General features: G+C 43.1%; 1 protein-coding gene across 3 annotated transcripts in view; it reads right to left on the bottom strand.

The window, feature by feature from the left end:
- The window catches only part of LOC126259233 (irregular chiasm C-roughest protein), a 1966280-nt gene that overhangs the window by 1452738 nt on the left and 493374 nt on the right, over positions 1–20168 (bottom strand). The gene's annotated exons all lie outside the window — the stretch shown is intronic.

Raw genomic sequence — 20168 nt, 5'->3', positions numbered from 1 at the left:
CAACTGGACGTCCCTGTTGGTAGCGCTGACACAATCGTCCGCGTTCGCCAGTTATTGTGTTAGGCGTGCCCACTTGGTTCCCCGCCTCCTAATAGAAAACCATGAAGAGCAGCTAAGGACAGTCTGCACGGAACTGCTTAGGCGATACGAGGCTGATAGTGACAATTTCTTGTCGACCATCGTCACCGGCAATTAAACATGCTTTCATCATTTCGAACCGGAAACAAACCGGCAATTCACCGCGTGGCGCCACACCAACCCTCCTCTGAAGAGAAAGTACCAGGGTAATACCAAAAGTAAGGGGTCCTATTTTTTTATAAGTACATAGACCTGTTTATTTCTACAATGGTTCACGTCAGTTTACAGCTTGAACATTTAGCTATTTTTCGACATAATCACCATTTCTGTCGATGCATTTTTGTAGACGCTGTGGTAGTTTTTGTATGCCCATGTCGTACCAGCTCGCCGCCATGCTGTTCAGAAAGTTATGAACCTCTTCTTTCACATCCTCGTCGGAGCTGAATCGCTTTCCGGCCAAATGTTCTTTTAACCTACGGGACAGGTGATAGTCACTGGGTGCCAAGTCAGGACTATAGGGTGCGTGGCTGATTATCTTCCACTGAGACTGTAGCAGCAGAGCAACAGTTTACCGAGCGATGTGTGGGCGAGCGTTGTCGTGGAGAAGCCGGCCGCGGTGGTCTCGCGGTTCTGGGCGCGCAGTCCGGAACCGTGGGACTGCTACGGTCGCAGGTTCGAATCCTGCCTCGGGCATGGATGTGTGTGATGTCCTTAGGTTAGTTAGGTTTAAGTAGTTCTAAGTTCTAGGGGACTGATAACCACAGCAGTTGAGTCCCATAGTGCTCAGAGCCATTTGAACCATTTTGTCGTGGAGAATGTGTACGCCCTTGCTCAACATTCCTCTTCTCCGGGTCTGAATTGCCCGTTTGAGTTTTTTCAGAGTCTCGCAGTACCTGTCAGCGTTAATTGCGGTTCCCAGTGGGCATAAAGTCGACCAACAATATCACTTTCCGATAAAAAAAAAGCGGTTGTCATGACTTTACCGGGAGACTGTATTTGTTTAAATTTACGCGGCTTTGGCGAAGAAGGATGCCGCCACTGGCGTGAATGTTGCTTGGTCTCAGGTGTAAAGTGGTATCCCCAGGTTTCGTCCCCCATGACAATTGAGTCCAGAAAGTAGTCCAGTTCGGCTGCAAGGCGGTGAAGAAATGCGCGGGAGGCATGAACTTGTTGTCGCATGTGGTCCTCAGTCAGCATGCATGGCACCCATCTTGCGCACACCTTCCGGTAGTTCAATGTTTCCATAAAAATTCTGTGAGCGGTGCTTCGGGAAACCTCAGGATCCAACGTGCAGAGATCATCCAGGGTGATCCGCCGATCTTCACGCATGCTTTGCTCAACCTTCAATACTGTCTCCTCAGAAACTGACGGTCTCCCGCTCCTTTGTTCGTTGTGAATTTCGGTCCGACAAGCTGCAATCTCTCTACACCACTTACGAACATTTTTGACATCTATGCACGACTCACCATACACTTCCGAGAATTTGCAATGGATTTCAATCGGCGCATTGCCCTTTGAGTTCAAAAACCGAATAAATGCGCACAATTCGCACTTGGGGGTAACATCCAACGGGAGCTCCATTCTCAACGGCTACCAAGCCAAGACTGAGCGCCTCAGCGCGGCATGCGCATGTTTACACACAGCGCGTGAAGCACTCTTCATTACAGTGTGACCAACTGCCATACAAACAGAGTTCTGTACTTATAAAAAAAATAGCAGACCTTACTTTTGGGATTAACCTCGGACAAAGTCGCATCCTCAGACGATGAAGTCATGTCGACGATCTCATGGTGCAATGATCAGTTTTAAAGTGTATTGTGGTTCCCTCAGAAATTTGAGGAAACGACTTCAGCATGACCATTGTCAACAAAATTCAAAGGAACTTTTCCTTCTCCATGATAACGCAGGCCTCACACAAATCTGCCTACCTGAGAGGACCTCACAAAGCATCATTGGACTGTTCTCTCTCATCCACCTTCCAGCCCGCATGTCCCACATTCTGACTTCCATCTGTTTGACCCAGTGATGGATGCACTCCGCGGGAAGCAGTACGTGTTTTATGGGGAGGTTATTGATGCAGCAAGACGTTGGCTCCGTCGTAGAGTCGTCGTAGGGTCGTACCATGAGGGCGTACAGGCTCATCCAGTAAGGTGGCGTAAAGCCCGCTCATTGGACAGAGATTATGTAGCCACAAGAGAGGGGCATAATATGATGTACTGGAATCTTGAAAGAAACCAACCCGCTTTCGGAAAAAAAAAATGTCTTGCATTACTTGCTGAATGCCCGCCGTACATTCCTGATACGCTGTTTATGTTTAAATTTTGCGTCAGTGAAGCAGTAATGATATTGAAATCACTTCAGTTAGGTTGAGTATTGCTTACTTCTTATTCTTGTGACTCAGTTTTGGTAAAATTGTTACAAGAAAACATTTAAAATTATCAGTTTATAAATACAAATATATTTCGATGTTTTTAACATACACTACTGACCATTAAAATTGCTACACCAAGAAGAAATGCAGATGATAAACGGGTATTCGTTGGACAAATATATTATACTAGAATTGACATGTGATTATATTTTCACGCAATTTGGGTACATAGATCCTGAGAACTCAGTACCCAGAACAACCACCTCTGACCGTAATAACGGCCTTGATACGTCTGGGCATTGAGTCAAACAGAGCTTGCATGGCGTGTACAGTTACAGTTGCCCATGCAGCTTCAACACGATACCACAGTTTAAGAGTAGTGACTGGCGTATTCTGACGAGCTAGTTGCTCGGCCACCATTGACCAGACGTTTTCAATAGGTGAGAGATCTGTAGAATGTGCTGGCCAGGGCAGCAGTCGGACATTTTCAGTATCCAGAAAGGCCCGTACAGGACCTGCAACATTCGATCGTGCATTATCCTGCTGAAATGTAGGGTTTCGCAGGGATCGAATGAAGGGTACAGACACGGTCGTAACAAATCTGAAATGTGTCTTCCACTGTTCAAAGTGCCTTCAGTCCTAACAAGAGGTGACCGAGACGTGTAACCAAGGCACCCACACCAACACGCGGGGTGATACGCCAGTATGGCGATGACGAATACACGCTTCCAATGTGCGTTCACCGCGATGTCGCCAAACACGGATGAAACCATCATGATGTTGTAAACAGAACCTGGATTCATCCGAAAAAATGGCGTTTTGACATTCGTGCACCCAGATTCGTCGTTGAGTACACCATCGCAGGCGCTCCTGTCTGTGATGCAGCGTCAAGGGTAACCGCAGCCATGGTCTCCGAGCTGATAGTCCATGCTGCTGCAAACGTCGTCGAACTGTTCGTGCAGATGGTTGTTGTGTTGCAAACGTCCCCACCTGTTGACTCGGGAATCGAGACGTGGCTGCACGATCCGTTACAGCCATGCGAATAAGATGCCTGTCGTCGCGACTACTAGTGATACGAGGCCCTTGGGATCCAGCACGGCGTTCCGAATTACCTTCCTGAACCCACCGACTCCATATGCTGCTAACAGTCATTGGATCTCGACCAACGCGAGCAACAATGTCGCGATACGATAAAGCGCAATCGCGATAGGCTACAATCCGACCTTTATCAAAGTAGGAAACGTGATGGTACGCTTTTCTCCTCCTTACACGAGGCATCACAACAACGTTTCACCAGGCGACGCCGGTCAGCTGCTGTTTGTGTATGAGAAATCGGTTGGAAACTTTCCTCGTGTCAGCACGTTGTAGGTGTCGCCACCGGCGCCAACCTTGTGTGAATGCTCTGAAAAGCTAATCATTTGCGTATCTCAGCATCTTCTTCCTGTCGGTTAAATTTCGAGTCTGTAGCACGTCATCTTCGTGATGTAGCAATTTTAATGGCCAGTAGTATATGTTACATGTGAGTCTAGACATTCCCGGTTAACAGTGGACTACGAATTATGATCGTAAGAGAGATGCGGTTTGTAATTGTGCAATACATGTCGGGTTTTATCGCTCGTAGTGACGAACGTTTTATTTTGCAAAATAACAGACTAACGTACTTTTAATGCAGTAGCCGAGTTACGTCAGTTTGAGATTCCCAGCAGTCATATGTCGAGAAGATTTAGTGCTTTTTCGAGCACTCCTGCGTAGCACTGTATTCCTTTTGGTCAAGTACTGAACCTCGTTCAATAAAGGAAGCCATTATATATGGAGCTGTGATATGCATATACTGCGAAGCGCAGTACAACTTCGGTATGAAGTAGGAAAGATGTTGAAGTACAGCGAAATAAAAGCAATTTGACTGCAGCCTCTGCCCTTACCGACCTCATATTCTCTGCGGAGTGCAATATCACGTACGCCCTGTATTACAGACTGCCAATGTGCAGTCGAGAAATGCTGACCTCCTTTCTGGAAATTAAAGTGCGGATGGAGATTCCCCCACTGCAGTTCAATCTGGTGCCAATGACGCAAGGTAACGGATATTGTAAAGAGTATTATAGTTATCTCCTTGTCAACATTTGTGTTATTACATGCAAAAAAAATTGTGTGGTCTTTCCAAATCTGACAGCATATCTAAGGATCGTATATTATAAGCTTTCTCGTAACCTGAATAAACAAAGTAAAATTATAATTGATATACTGACTTTCCGTGTACTCTTTTTGGGTTCGCAGCTCGTGGTTGTGCGGTAGCGTTCTCGCTTCCCACGCCCGGGTTCCCGGGTTCGATTCCCGGCGGGGTCAGGGATTTTCTCTGCCTCGTGATGACTGGGTGTTGTGTGCTGTCCTTATGTTAGTTAGGTTTAAGTAGTTCTAAGTTCTAGGGGACTGATAACCATAGATGTTAAGTCCCATAGCGCTCAGAGCCATTTAAACTATTTTACTCTTTTTGGCGCTAGTGAACGACAAGTGCGATGGAACACCTACAGGAAATTAGTGAACGATCTCTACTGATCATGAGGGTTTGAAGAAAAGTTAAGAAATGTTCTGCTTGCACAAAAGCACGATGTCTATTGAAATTACTTTCAGAAAAATCCGTTTGTTGTAAATAACAGTGCAAAATTCTGACAAAATATTTTAAGAAAGGATATTTTCAGTATCATCGAATCAATAAATTACGTGCAATTATCGGTTAAGGTATTCGTTATCGTAATTTTGCTTCCATGTCATTACTTTTGATGAATTTCATGAAAAGGTTATAACACAAGTTGCAAACTTTAGCCGGCCGGAGTAGCCGTGCGGTTGTAGACGCTACTGTCTGGAACCGCGAGACCGCTACGGTCGCAGGTTCGAATCCTGCCTCGGGCATGGATGTGTGTGATGTCCTTAGGTTAGTTAGGTTTAAGTGGTTCTAAGTTCTAAGGGACTGATAATCTTAGAAGTTGAGTCCCAAAGTGCTCAGTGCCATTTGAACCATTTTTGCAAACTTTAGAAACAGGAAAACGTATTTCGTATGCAGCACACATATTTCTTTTGTTAGGAAAAAAGCCTCTACTTTCAAGTATGATTATCTCCTTGTGCAAGCTAATGTGTCTTTGTTACGAGAAAAATTTCCGAAATTTCAAATCGTAGTTTGCTCTGTGACGCCGAAAATATAGTTTTAAAATAGTGTAATGTCTTACAATACTTCAGATATAAGAACACACAAAATATTAATTAAGTACAAAGTAATCAGTTAGGGACAGAAGAAGTTTTGCAGTTTAAATCAGTGTAAGAAACTGTAGTATTTGCCTATAAGGCAGATGTTTTAAGTCACTTTACGAACAGAATGATTTAGCGTTCTGAATCTACACTGATGTGTTCATTAGTACTCCGGAAATCACTTAAGGACACATGGTAGTAAGTGCCCTCTATTGTAACGTATACTGAGATTCGTTACTGTTCCATTCATAGACGTATTGAGCAAAATGACTGTTTACATGCTTCCAGGCGAGTTTAATTTAGTTTTTTGCGCGTTCCATGGATCATAATCGGGACAAATCGCCGTAAGCGTCAGAGGATTTATGTATAAGAGACATTTTTTCTGTGAATATGTGGGTACATGTTGCAAACCCATATAAACAGATTTGTTTTAAATCGACATCTACAGCAAGGTACGACAAATGTAATCCAGTCATACAAATACAATCTACTATGATTTTCATCTACGGAGCAGGAGAAGTTAGGAAGCAGAGATGATTTCCGTCTGTACTTAAAACTTCCATTACATGCCAGCACCTTTAATTCAAATGTGAAATTGCCAAATATTTTAATGGTTGCATATGTGACTCCTTTCCATGAAAAAGTAAAATTAAGTTGGGAATATCTGTTCCTAAAGTTATATTTAAGAAGAATATTACTATTTTTCAAGTGTATCTGATTCTTCATAAGAAACTCCGTTTGAAACAGAATGTATTGTGAGGCCGCTGTTTGTACTCCTAACTTTTTAAGCAGTTGTCTACCCCAAGTTCGAGGGTAGACACCAGATATCATCCTTACATAAGGTTACTTTGTGATGAATACTTCGTGTCTATGTTTTCATTTGCTCATGAAAATTATTCTCTGTGATATCACGGATTGGAAGTAAGTCAAGTCAGCTAACTGTTAATAATTTCATTACCAATTTCACCAAATACATGTGCAGCAAATGTTGGTGGATTCAAGTTCCGATTAATATACGATGAAATTTCCTTACCTGCATATTGTTATCTATGATGATGTATCTTACCTTGCACAGAATTGAATGGACTGCGTTACTTCAAAGTGCTAGACCGTTCGCCTAGAACCAGTCAATAATACTTGTGAAAATTTCGTTTATTGCTCCTGTTGTTTGAGCTCTGGCGTTGTTATTCGGTTTCTGCCGTCAGGACTACGCGGAAACTGAAACATATTCCTAGAATACGACCTTCTTGGAATTTTCGAAACAGTTTTCTCGCGAGTTACTGAGAGTTTTCTTTCTGCTGTTTCTCGTGGCAATAACATGTGTGTACAGTAGCCGGTCAACAGTTCTTCCACACAAATCGGTCACCTGAACGCTGCCGATGATCGATACCGTTTCGTATTCTGCAGAGGACAATACTGTAGCTTGCCCGAGTTTCGAACTCAGGGTTCAATGGCAGTCGAATATCTGTTATTGGATGGCTGCCCTACACCACCCCCCTTCCCCCATCATACGAATACACATTTGCTATCTGGCCAATTCATCCGCTTCACAAGCAATTTATCGGTGGCGCATTAACGCGATTATGAAGCTATACAACATATTTAGACCGGCGCCATCTGTTTGGTTCGCGTCGAATACCGGCCGAAACGCGCAAAACACACACACACACACACACACACACACACACACACACAGATCACAGGTCACGGCTGGCCTGGTCGGGAAGCGCTGGGACTCTCAATTGTGTGCGCACCAAACCGCCGGAACCTTAATTGTGGCTTACCAACGGCTGTTATTATTTGGACGGGCGGGCCGCTTTACAAATGGGCCGCGATATTTCACGATATTCAATACGAGTGGGCAGGCGTTTAGCGGCGGGCGGTTGGCACTACTGGAGGGGCGTTCCCCGCGGGCGACGTGCGGCCGTATATTAGCTGCCTCGGGCGGAGTTCGGAGGGCGTTGCTGCCAGTCATACCACCGTAGGCGTCACTAGTGCTCGGTACGACGCCTCGTGCGTACTGCAGATCTGTTTCCATTTCGCACGAAAATCGCTGCGCCTAGCCCGTCGTCTGACGTACTGTTCCCATTCGTTTCGCAGAACGGGCTTACTGGACTTTTTGGTAAAAAAAAAGAAAAGTAAAAAAAAAGTAGAGGTGGGGGAGAGAAAGCGCAGCTGGGGACGGGACCGCTGCAGCCGTTAATATCAATGTTCTTTGGGAAATTTACGACGATTCTCCTCCTTCTGTCTTTTTTATGGGCTAAATCTGGCTCCGAACGCTACATGCCGGAAACAGCAACCATGTAGCAACGCGCCCCTTGGTTATTAATACACTGACTGCTTTAGTTCAAATCACTTTTCATTGAGTGACTTATCTTTCTCCATAAATCACATCATGAAGGAGTTCCTAGGGGATGTTGGCCGAGTCGATATATAGGCCTACATTAACAAGCAACTACTGCTGGCTTCTTCTGCAAAGTATACTAAGAACAAATTATAACTAGCTCAAATGTGAAACTAATAGTTATGGTAATTATTTCTAGATTACTCTGTATATTTACGTTATGAGAAAACAACATTTTTGTAAAAAGCCACTGCTCGCCCTCCAATATCGCTCATCTGCTGTTATGTAATACTTTAAATAAAGCTTTAATGTTCCCTTACACTGACTTCTATCTCCTCTCCGTATATTGGCAAAGTCGAAAAATAAGTATCAGAGTTACAGACACTTGACATCCTTGATCCTAACCTTTATTAAGCAAAATGGTCCTGAGAAAACAAGTTCTTAATTTAAATATATGAAAGAAGTTATAGTACTGGACCATGCAGCAGACGCTTAAATTCAGATTGTGTAGTAGAGCACTGTTGCATCCTGAATCTACATTTAAGTGTTAATCTCTATTTCGAAAATCACTGCAAAATAGGCCTACGACATGATACAGGGTACCTTTTATTGTAAAACTAGCCTTTTCCCCACAACTTCGACTGTGTGTGTTTTTCACACATCTGTTGACTACACCTCCTCTGTCCTTCTTGCATTCTTCCCCTCAGTCTGTCCACCTCATCCTCACACCATCTGCCTGTCTCCTCTCTCTGACCATATTATTCTCCCCTCCCTCTGAAGATATCCTCCCCCCCTCTCTCTTTCCATCTTCAATTCCCCCCTCTCATTCCATCTCTTCCTCTGCCTGTCTTTCCATCTCCTCCTCCCTCTTTTCCTTTTCCACCCCCCCCCCTCCAATACCCCTCTACACCTTCCACCAGCCTCAGGGGTCTCCCCCTCACCACCCTCCCTGTCCATTTCCCCATCCACTTTCCTCTGTCCATCCCCTCCTCTCTCTATCTCAACTGTCCCCAGCCATTCTCACTGGCACATGTAGCCCCTACAATACAGTTCAATAAATCAGGCCGATACTACTACTACTACTATATACACTTGTCATTCAGGATAGCCTACATTTCAGAGCCTGGAAAACAATTTCTTGCCCCTGACACATATGCCACTTTGTAAAGCAGGTTTATTTGGCATGCTGATACTGCTGCCACACAATATGTCTTCTATGCAGAGCAACCTATATGCCAGGGGCTGCGAAAAACGTTTTCGCCCATATCTGCAGTCCTATGGGAGCTAAGAGGTTAAATACTGCACAGAGCTAATACTTGTGAGACCTGCTGTTTCTGTGCCAAATTTGGCTGAAATCTATTCAGAGGTTTTGGAGGAGATCCCAGACATACACATATACACACTGCTTTATATCTGTAACAGATATTTAAGGTGTATTATTGCTCCACTCACAGATAGATTGCTGAAAGTGACTGCTTCGTTATCTACAGGCAAGTTTAGTTTTTTTTGCAGAATCTGTGTATTTTATTCCGAACGCCTTGTGATAATACTGGCACATGGTATTTCTGGGCCGACTACTGATGAAGATGAGACATCAGAAAAGTTGATAAACCACTAGTTTGGGCTGTATTGTCTCCTTCATCACTTGTTGGATGCCACACAAGGTCGACGATTACGCTCCTTCATCAGCTAAGACCCGTTTTTTTTTGTGATTATCTGGTTACACACTCGCCATTTAAAGTAACTGTATAGTTTTTATATCTTAATCTGCAACAAAATTTGAGAAAAGTAACTTAAATATAAGATAAATTTCATAAAAGACACAAAATGTTTTTAAAATGATCAGCTAGTTAGCATCAAGTGCCGTGAAAATTAAAAAGCCAGATACAGAGACTTTTCAAGAGTTGTAATAAGCTAACGGATTATAGTGTTTGTCGAGTGTGGCTGTCTCCGAATAATACAGGTTTTTTTCTGAAGGCAAGACTACGCGCAAAAGGGAGACCGAGCAGGTGGCCCACACACATCACATCAGAAATCGTGGAAAATGTTGCAAATTCGGAAACGTCAGAGAATGAGCTTGCGTGTTATATTGCTGAATTGTTATGCACGAATAGAGAAGGTGTCCGCTACACACTGAAAAACAAGCGGAAGAGGCAAAGGACGTTTGATCTGAACTTTATTAATGCTGAACACTTTTTTTTAGTGTTGTTACCACTCATGAGACGTGAAGCTTTATGAACGATCCATAAACCGTGCTTTAAACAATCTATTGAATATCATCAGTTTTATTATGAACACAAGGAAATCATCAAAACGGTGCTTCGAAATTCGTCATAACGTTCATTGTTTCTTTTAATATCCAGGGTACCGCAACGAAAATGTGCGTACCCATTGTCAAATATTAGCCACAATTATTCAAAAGATTTGCAACAACGAACCCAAAAAGTGTGTAAACATGTGTAAAAAAGCACTCCGTGGAAAGAAGCGCTCACTGTAATGGAGAAACGGATGGATATTGCGTCATGACAATTCTCTCTTCCAAACGCCCTATAATATCAACTTCATTCACCTGATTTTTTTTGTTGCAACCTTGTTTTCTATTCCTTAAAATCAAGTTAACCTGAAAACAACTAATTTTCCGCAAGTGTACATCCCCGCAGAAAATGACGTTCATAAATATCCTAAACAGTGAAGGAACTGACGCAGATGTGTCTGGACTGAAATTGGATCACCACTATATCAACACATTCACAAAGGTCACAAATTTTCACCGTCATTCTTGATCCTTTTGAGGCAGACATTAAGCAACGGAGTACCTATCGAGTATTGAGCGATCGATCTTGAAAAGGTTCTGCACAATACATTGAAATGTACTCAGTTGAACGGGCGACTACGCTACGCAGTCGTTTATTACCATGCACCGCAAGTGACCTATTTCAGATTTCTAAAGCTGTCTTTATACCTGCTGCATTGGGTGCTTAAACGACGTTGCTCTAATTACTGAACCGCTTAGTTTGATTCGGTGTGCAATGATTGAACTTCAACGAAACTTTGTCGCATTCCTTTCTGTAGATGCTAAGAATTTATGTTAAACATGTCATACAAATTTTAGCGAGTGACAGATTGGTTTACGATGCTCTTGCTTAGTCATAATGGAGATACCGATAAACTCGTCTAACAGAATGAAATTACTATTTAGAAACACACAATTACTGGTAACGCATAAAACAGATGGCCTCTACACGCAACAATTGTCTCTCTTAATTTTATATTTCCGTTTAACACTGTTCGAGACAATTTAGTTACAGGAAACTCCACTCACATACACTTCCGTCAGTAGGCGACCCGAGCGGGAAATCAATAAAGCGCACACAAATGAATTACCATACAGCAGTCGGAAATGATAGGTGCGTAGGACTGACACTCTGTTTATTTATCCAACATCCAACTCTTCCATCATTTTGATGCGTCTACATTCACTCTGCGTCTCTATTGAGAGCAACTCACGATGCTACGTACTATTAATTATTTAGTTATACGTCATGGCCGTTTTGGACCGGCAGCGTCCTTATAATTTTACTGTCAGCTCAAATGCTATTCGTATATTTGCTTTCTGAAATACTCCACACCCACTACCAACCAATTTAGCTAGCAGTTCATAACACTTCCAGCAATATTCTGCAACAATGCGAAATGTGTGTTGGTGCAAAACAGCTAGCAGTAGCTCTGCATTAAATTTGTCCACGAGCTGATGTTAGGAAGCAAGTCTCTGGGATATCACTGTGTTCTCTCGAAGGACCATGTGACACACAGAATTTTCATAAACATTTGTGGTAAATGCAACTAGTACAATGATGGTAGTTTTTAATTGATCGTAGACAGCTGATGACTGGATAAGATTCCTGTTCTTACATATGACCAAAAATATACACTCTTCAGCCAGAACATTATGAGCACCGACCGAATGGCAATATAAACCCTTCCAGGCAATAGCAGCCTCATCCGACGAGGAATGACTGATGGTCAAACACACGCACGGAGCATGTACACTACTGCCCATTAAAATTACTACACCATGAAGAAATGCAGATGATAAACGGGTATTCATTGGACAAATATATTACACTAGAACTAACATGTGATTACATTTTCACGCAATTTGGGTGCATAGATCCTGAGAAATCAGTACGCAGAACAACCACCTCTGGCTGTAATAACGGCCGTGATACGCCTGGGCATTGAGTCAAACAGAGCTTGGATGGCGTGTACAGGTACAGCTGCCCATGCAGATTCAACACGATACCACAGTTCATCAAGAGAAGTGACTGGCGTATTGTGACGAGCCAGATACTCTGCTACCATTGACCAGACGTTTTCAATTGGTGAGACATCTGGAGAATGTGCTGGCCAGGGCAGCAGTCGAACATTTCCTGTATCCAGAATGGCCCTTACAGGACTTGCAACATGCGGTCGTGCATTATCCTGCTGTAATGTAGGGTTTCGCAGGGATCGAATGAGGGGAACAGCCACGGGTCGTAACACATCTGAAATGTAACGTCCACTGTTCAGAGTGCCGTCAATGCGAACAAGAGGTGACCGAGACGTGTAACCAATGGCACCCATACCACACGCCGGGTGATACGCCAGTATGGTGATGACGAGTACACGCTTCGAATGTGCGTTCAACGAGATGTCGCCAAACACGGATGCGACCATCATGATGCTGTAAACAGAACCTGGATTCATCCGAAAAAATGGTTTTGCCATTCGTGCACCCAGGTTCGTCGTTGAGTACACCGTCGCAGGCGCTCCTGTCTGTGATGCAGCGTCAAGGGTAACCGCAGCCATGGTCTCCGAGCTGATAGTCCATGCTGCTGCAAACGTCGTCGAACTGTTCGTGCAGATGGTTGTTGTGTTGCAAACGTCCCCATCTGTTGACACAGGGATCGAGACGTGGCTGCACGATCCGTTACAGCCATGCGGATAAGATGCCTGCCATCTCGACTGCTAGTGACACGAGGCTGTTGGGATCCAGCACGGCGTTCCGTATGACCCTCCTGAACCCACCGATTCCATATTCTGCTAACAGTCATTGAATCTTGACCAACGCGAGCAGCAATGCCGCGATACGATAAACCGTAAACGCGATATGCTACAATCCGACCTTTATCAAAGTAGGAAACGTGATGGTACGCATTTTTCCTCCTTAATGAGGCATCACAACAACGTTTCACCAGGCAACTCCGGTCAACTGCTGTTTGTGTATGAGAAATCGGTTGGAAACTTTCTTCATATCAGCACGTTGTAGGTGTCACCACCGGTGCCAACCTTGTGTGAATGCTCTGAAAAGCTAATCATTTGCATACCACAGCATCTTCTTCCTGTCGGTTAAATTTCACGTCTGTAGGACGTGATCATCGTCGTGTATCAATTTTAATGGCCAGTAATGTAGTACCAGTGAACGGGCGGTAGGTGTGTACAATGGGGAAGGCGCACGATCTGTCTGAGTTTGACGGAGGGCAGGTTGTGGTGGCCAGAAGGCTCGCCAAGAGCATTGGGGAAACTCACGACTTGTCGGGTGTTCGAGGAGTGCTGTGGTGAGTGTATTTAACACGTGACGAAACCAAGGTGAAGCCACGTCCAGATATCGTGCGGTTGGGCAGCCACCCGTCATTACGAGTACAGACGCCGGCCGTCGTAGGCTGAGCAGAGTGGTGAAACAGGACAGGCGGCGAACTGTGGCAGAACTAACATCAGACTTCAATGCGGGGCAGAGTACCACTGCGTCTGAACACACAGTGCACCAAACACTCCTAACGATGGGCCTTCTCAAACGACGATCCATTCATATGCCAATGCTAACACCACGACATTTGCAACTACGACTGAAATGGGCAAATGACTACAGGCAGTGGACATTGGCGCAATGGCAGAGTGTTTCTTCATCAAGTCGATAGGAGGACGCGAATCCTTGGTCTTCAAGAGGAACAGCTCCTCGACACCTGTATGGTGGGACGGAGACAGGCTTGCAGCGGCTGCATTATGCTATGGGGAATATCCACGTGGGCACCAAGACGGCCAAGGAGTATTGTACACTTGTTGCAGACCACGTACACCCCTCTACGACGATCATGTTCCAACACGACAGTGGAATTGTTGAACAAGATAGTGCACAATGTCACAAGGCCAGGACCGTGATGGAGTGGCTCGAGGAACACTGTGGCGAGTTCCAGTTGATGTGCTGACCCCCCAACTCGCCAAATGTGAACCTGATCGAACATATCTGGGATGTGATTGAACGTGGCGTCAGAGCTCATAGCCCCCTCCCCGGAATTTAAGGGAATTGTGTAACTATTATGTGCAAATGTGCCGGCCGGTGTGGCCGAGCGGTTCTAGGCGCTTCAGTCTGGAAACGCGTGACCGCTACGGTCGCAGGTTCGAATCCTGCCTCGGGCATGGATGTGTGTGATGTCCTTAGGTTAGTTAGGTTTAAGTAGTTCTAAGTTATAGGGGACTGATGACCTCAGATGTTAAGACCCATAGTGCTCAGAGCCATTTGAGCCTTTTTAACTCCCTCCAGCGACCTGTCAAGGCCTCATTCTTTCCATGCGAAGACTAGTTACCGCTGTTATCCATGCCAAAGGTAGACTTACCGGCTAGTAGATAGGTGGTCATCATGTTCTAGCTGATCAGCGTATATTATCCCTCCCCCCCCCCCCCCATCAAAAAAAATTCTCTGCTAGTCATTTGTCGAGCCTGTCGACAGTGACACTTTTTTTTTAATAATTGTACCTTAAAAATACTGAAACACAGAGCTACATTTTCTGTGAAGTGTACTGTGTCATGTGTACATCAGTTTAGCGTGGACCGCAATGACGAATCTCTGTGTGGTGTGATGATGCGTTTGCCTACATGTGAGTGAACGAAATCGGTAAAAAAATTTTAAAAAAATCATCCGCAAACTGAAAGTTCCCGTAAGACTGACGAATCATCGCTAGCAGTGAAACATGTATACATTTGAATTAAATTCTGCACAGCGAAATGCATGCAGTCAAACAAAGTGTACCTAAATACTGTGTGTGGATGTTCCGGCTGAAATGTACATTATCGGAATACATGTCATGGATACCAAGATGCAATGTAATCATCACGACTCTAGCGTAAGCGCAAGGTCCAGAAAATAATCTTCCTAAGACGCCTCGCTCTAATGAAGAGAATGCAGTGGCTCGAAAGCTACTTAATTTCGCAATAAATCGTACCAGAGTCAAACAGCGAAGGGCTGCGAATCACACCTACACTGTGATCAAAAGTATCCGGACACCTGGCTGAAAATGACTTACAAGTTCGTGCCGCCCTCCATTGGTAATGCTGGAATTCACCTTGATGACAGCTTTCATTCTCACAGGTATACGTTCAATCAGGTGCTGGAAGGTTTCTTGGGGAATGGCAGCTCATTTTTCACGGAGTGCTGCACTGAGGAGAGGTATCGATGGACGGTAATTTGAACCCAGTTGCCCCCGAATGCAAGTACAGTGTTTTGAGTACAGCGTTACTGGGCTGTGTCGAAAGTGAGTTTTAGGTTTGTGGGACTTTGAAATACGATAACGTCGATGGGAAGCAAAGTAAAATCGTTTATAAAACCTGGCCGTAAAGACACACACAATGATTTATCACTGTCAATGATATTCCTCTTTTTATTTGACGTAAAGACAGTGTTTCTGGACAAGAACTTAGGATTTCAGGAAAAAACTGCACTTTTCTTAACCGTGGAACACGTTTTGGCTTGCACACAGACCGAACAAGTTGGCGGCGAGTCCGGCTGAATCATACCACAGAAATAAAAGGACACTCACTTTACTCCGCTGAGTGCGTTTTGGCGGGCAGACGCGCCTTCTAAACTTCAACACTACGTTGACTCTCAAAACGTCATCTGAAGAAGTGTCGAGGGAATTGCTCCGCAGACGGTTGCTGGCAGTCCAGCCTCCAGAGAGGGGAATTGTGCCACTTACCATCGTCATCTTACTGTATCCACATGGCTTTATGCAAATGTAGTACCGTATAAGTACAGACAAGCCTCAGTACAAGGTGTACACCATAAAATAATCATTCGCCATTTCGCATACACAGTGACTGAAGTACTTGACTCAATCTGGATTAAGAAACGTAACGTAATGTTTGAATTCACCGTTGTTAATTTTTTGATGTTTGTATGACATTAAAATAATTTATTTATAAAGAGTGGGGACAAACACCGTGAGAATTTAAATTACAGAGTGAAATAGGTTGATATACTAGTCAACACGTTACATAGTACGTCACATAAAGAAATAAAAATTAAGAGAATGAGTAATACAGTTAAAACTCGCTGCATAACCAATTTGTATGAATCCTCTACATCCGCACCCAACTTAATGATTCAAGATCAGGCAGGCTAAACACGTATTAACACTCTGAAGGTCTCAGACGACGATTTGAAAGCTGAACAAAGAGACAGAGAGAGACCAAAACTTGGTTAAATTATTTGAGTTCAAATCCATGTAGGTTTCAACAGTTAAGTACAGAAGAAGAGACGCAGACAGACTGGCTCGGGGTACTGCAGTAAATATGTCTTCGCACTGAAGACCAGAATAACAACAAAGAAAAGTAAACACAAATGGTAAGGAAATAAAGACTGCTGTAGTTGTAAACTGGGATAATTACTGTCACACACAGCGTTGTAAGACCGTGATGCAGAGCTCTTCAACTAAAAGAGATGCGTTTGCTGATTCCAACACCCTACGTAAGACAGTCCTGTTCAGAGCACCATTACCTAGGAGAGAGAAGACATTAACTTTATAAACAGCAATTGTTCAAGTCAAATTCTACGGCTTTTGACTATCTTGTGTAATTTGTTACCGAACAGTAGTGTGTCAATTTGGGACACTGGTCCTGAGTGAAAATAGTTTCTGGATTCACCAAACCCGGGATAATAGAGCATGTTCAGTATGTCTGACAATACGGATTTATTCCAAGAGAGAGAGAGAGAGAGAGAGAGAGAGAGAGAGAGAGAGAGAGAGAGAGCAATAAAATACACAGTTTGTTTATACATTACTTCTGTCGCACAGCTACGTTACATGAACGAAACAGAAATAAAAATTTGGGGAAATATTTACTCACAGAGAATGTAGTTATTTAAATTTAAGTCAGGTTTCGGAATGTACACTTAAGGCTGCAAAGCAGGTTTCAATATCGTAATATTCGAAAACAGGGGTAATTGTAAACTCCTTTAGCATGTCACATCTCCTCAGTCAGATAATACTATGATGCAATATTGAATGGAATGTACACGGAATATCATTAGCAGGTAGGGGAATGGCTAGAGAGGTTTACTGACTGTGTATGTTGATGTAGAACGCATTTTAATTAAAAATCGGCACAAAAAATTCTGGACTGGGGCACGCTTGTGGCGAGTTACGAATTAATTCTGTTCATCAGGATCAATAGCGCATCGTATTACTTTATTCCGATGAACGGGCTACTGGTGCGTGCCCCGTTCACTCGTATATTTCTGGGGATTTCCCACATTACTTCCTCAGAATGAACAGTTATTCACAACTTCATTTTAAACGCAATAATTTACAGGGAGCGTAGGGAAACTGTTTTCCTCCGTAGTTAAAATAACCGTGGTGACACAGTTCACCTGCGTTTCCCACTATTTTGACGAGACATTAAATGCGCTGGGAATCGGAGGGAAGCGGGATATTGAAATCTGATGGAAGCCAGAAAAAAAATCCATAGTTAGTGTACGATCCGGACATCTTGAAAGTACGTAACCCATATGGGTAAAATATGCGGTTCTTACCGCTGATAACGAAGGATATAGCAGAAGCAGCTATGTACATAGTCAGCACCGTCAAATTAAGCCACACTATGAATTTTGCTCACAAAAAGTCGGTGGATAAATAACGCTTTAAAGAAGTCGAATCTATGTTGTAGGTCGCTATGTTACATGTCTGTTTTTGCATAAGGTAATTTATGACTTGAGTTACTGACGTAGAAACATATTTCACCATAACTTACATTCTCCAAAAGCAGGTAGCAGACACAGTTTTATTGAAGTTAGTCATCAGAGATTTAACCACAGTTATCTGAAACTTAGCTAATAAAGACATCATTAACTAGAAGCAGGCTATCAAATAGCTGTGTAATCGGCAGTGTCGAAGCAATGATAACTGTTACCCGTTTATCAACAGAGTGAAACCTTCTTTCTGATTGTGGCTTCGATCGGTTTTCTAGTCGTGATCTTCCCGTGAGGAATGTAGCGGAGGAAGTCTGCATTAACATACATATACTGCTGATCCAATCTGAACACAACTAGCCGCCTTTTATCAAGCCGGTAACATCAGATCAAGGTACGCGATAAATTCAAATCCCATGACGCTGATGACGAATATCCTATTATAATGATGTCTTGGATCTGAATTTCGACGAAATAAGCATACTTACCTAGAATTTATCATGTCATACCACGAACAAAAATAAAACAAGTTTCAAATACTTCACAGTAACTATTAGGCTTGCCACGGCAAAAAAAAAAAAAAAAAAAAAAAAAAAAATAAATAAATAAATAAATAAATAAATAAATAAATAAATAAAAATAAAAATAAAAATAAAAAAATAAAAATGATATAATAATAATAAAACCAATGAGACTGCTACTGATTGCTTTATTCCTACCCTTCCTTGTAATAATATATAGTCGCTGTGCACAACGGTTCGGTGTTGAATCAAAGTTGGTATCTGTAAGATATTTGACAGCAACTTCAGATACAGCTGATATTGGCAAGAAGGAAGTGCAGCGTACCACATCAGATGACTGATATGTGGATCGGATTAGAATATCGACTTAAGCACCTGACGCACTAAACTGTACCCAAAACATAAAGATAAATCGACATCCTTTAAACCTATACCAAAAAGAGGAGAAAGATAAATATCTGAGTCTGTCGACGACCAGTCATCAGAGCTGCAAACATTCAGTAACAGTTGACAGTTTTATTGAGCAACAGGGAATGAGGAAAGTCTTCAATAATATAGCCAACGTAGCCAGAAATGCGTGGGAGATGTGGTTGATGAGAGGAATCAGCCTTCAGTCGACCCACTCTGACATATATATTGCAGGTCAACAAACGCTATTGAAGCAACATTTGAAGTACAAATATATACACCAGCGCAACCAGTCAATAAGCTTCAATTCATAATTTTCTGTAAACCAGCAAAAAGCCACTACGAATTTTGTTACATTACAATTAATTTCGACTGTTTACGACAGTATGTGGAAGACTGAAACTAAAATGGGTTCTACTACATGTTCATTAACATGTAACATATACTACAGTAATTGATATATCTTACATACCACTTTAGCTTTAAAGAGTTCCATTTGGTAACGTTAGTAGTCGAAACTAATTGCGGCATAATTACATTTATAGCAGCTTAAAGCTATTACCAGCGCTGTGGACAACAACGTAAAGAAGATTTAATTCTTCAGTTACGCTTTTCGAAGACTGCGTTGTCAGACGACAGTTTTGATTTAGAAGTCAGCAGCACTGCACGCAGAAATGACAACGATGGCGAACGATCCAGAAATGATTTCAGTTTGTCGCTTTGATTATAATATAAATTTACAAAAATTCTTGGATTTTCGATCTCGTTTTCTAGGAGCAATGCTACTAGACCAAAATAAATGCCATCTGGCGGTGGGAAAAGCTCCTGAAACACTTCGTAACTTAAGTATTAAAGTTTAGTGACTGGCTATAGAGTCTGTCTTTGCTTGTAGTTTAAACATACAGTCACAGAAGCGGCCTATACAATATGTTTGTGTGTAAGATACCGGAATTATAGCGGGTTGTCAGCATTACAGCAGGTTGTCCCGAAGTAACGTGTCGGTGCGTTTCCCACTAATTGTCTTCAGGAGAAGAAATTCGATGACGTAGCTGGCGTCCGCACATGCTGTATCAGGGGATAAGGGCTAACGCGTGCACCATACGGTGCTAGGTTGCATCGTGTTGTAACACAGCACTGCAAGCTCGGCAGTTACGCACAGGCTTCTACTTGGCTGCACTGAATGGCATTAGCGGTCAGCAATACACTGTC

Source organism: Schistocerca nitens, chromosome 5 (assembly GCF_023898315.1).
Source record: "Schistocerca nitens isolate TAMUIC-IGC-003100 chromosome 5, iqSchNite1.1, whole genome shotgun sequence".
Lineage (NCBI taxonomy): Eukaryota > Metazoa > Arthropoda > Insecta > Orthoptera > Acrididae > Schistocerca > Schistocerca nitens.
The sequence above is the reverse complement of the archived record's forward strand: the minus strand, read 5'-3'. Positions and strand labels throughout refer to the sequence as shown.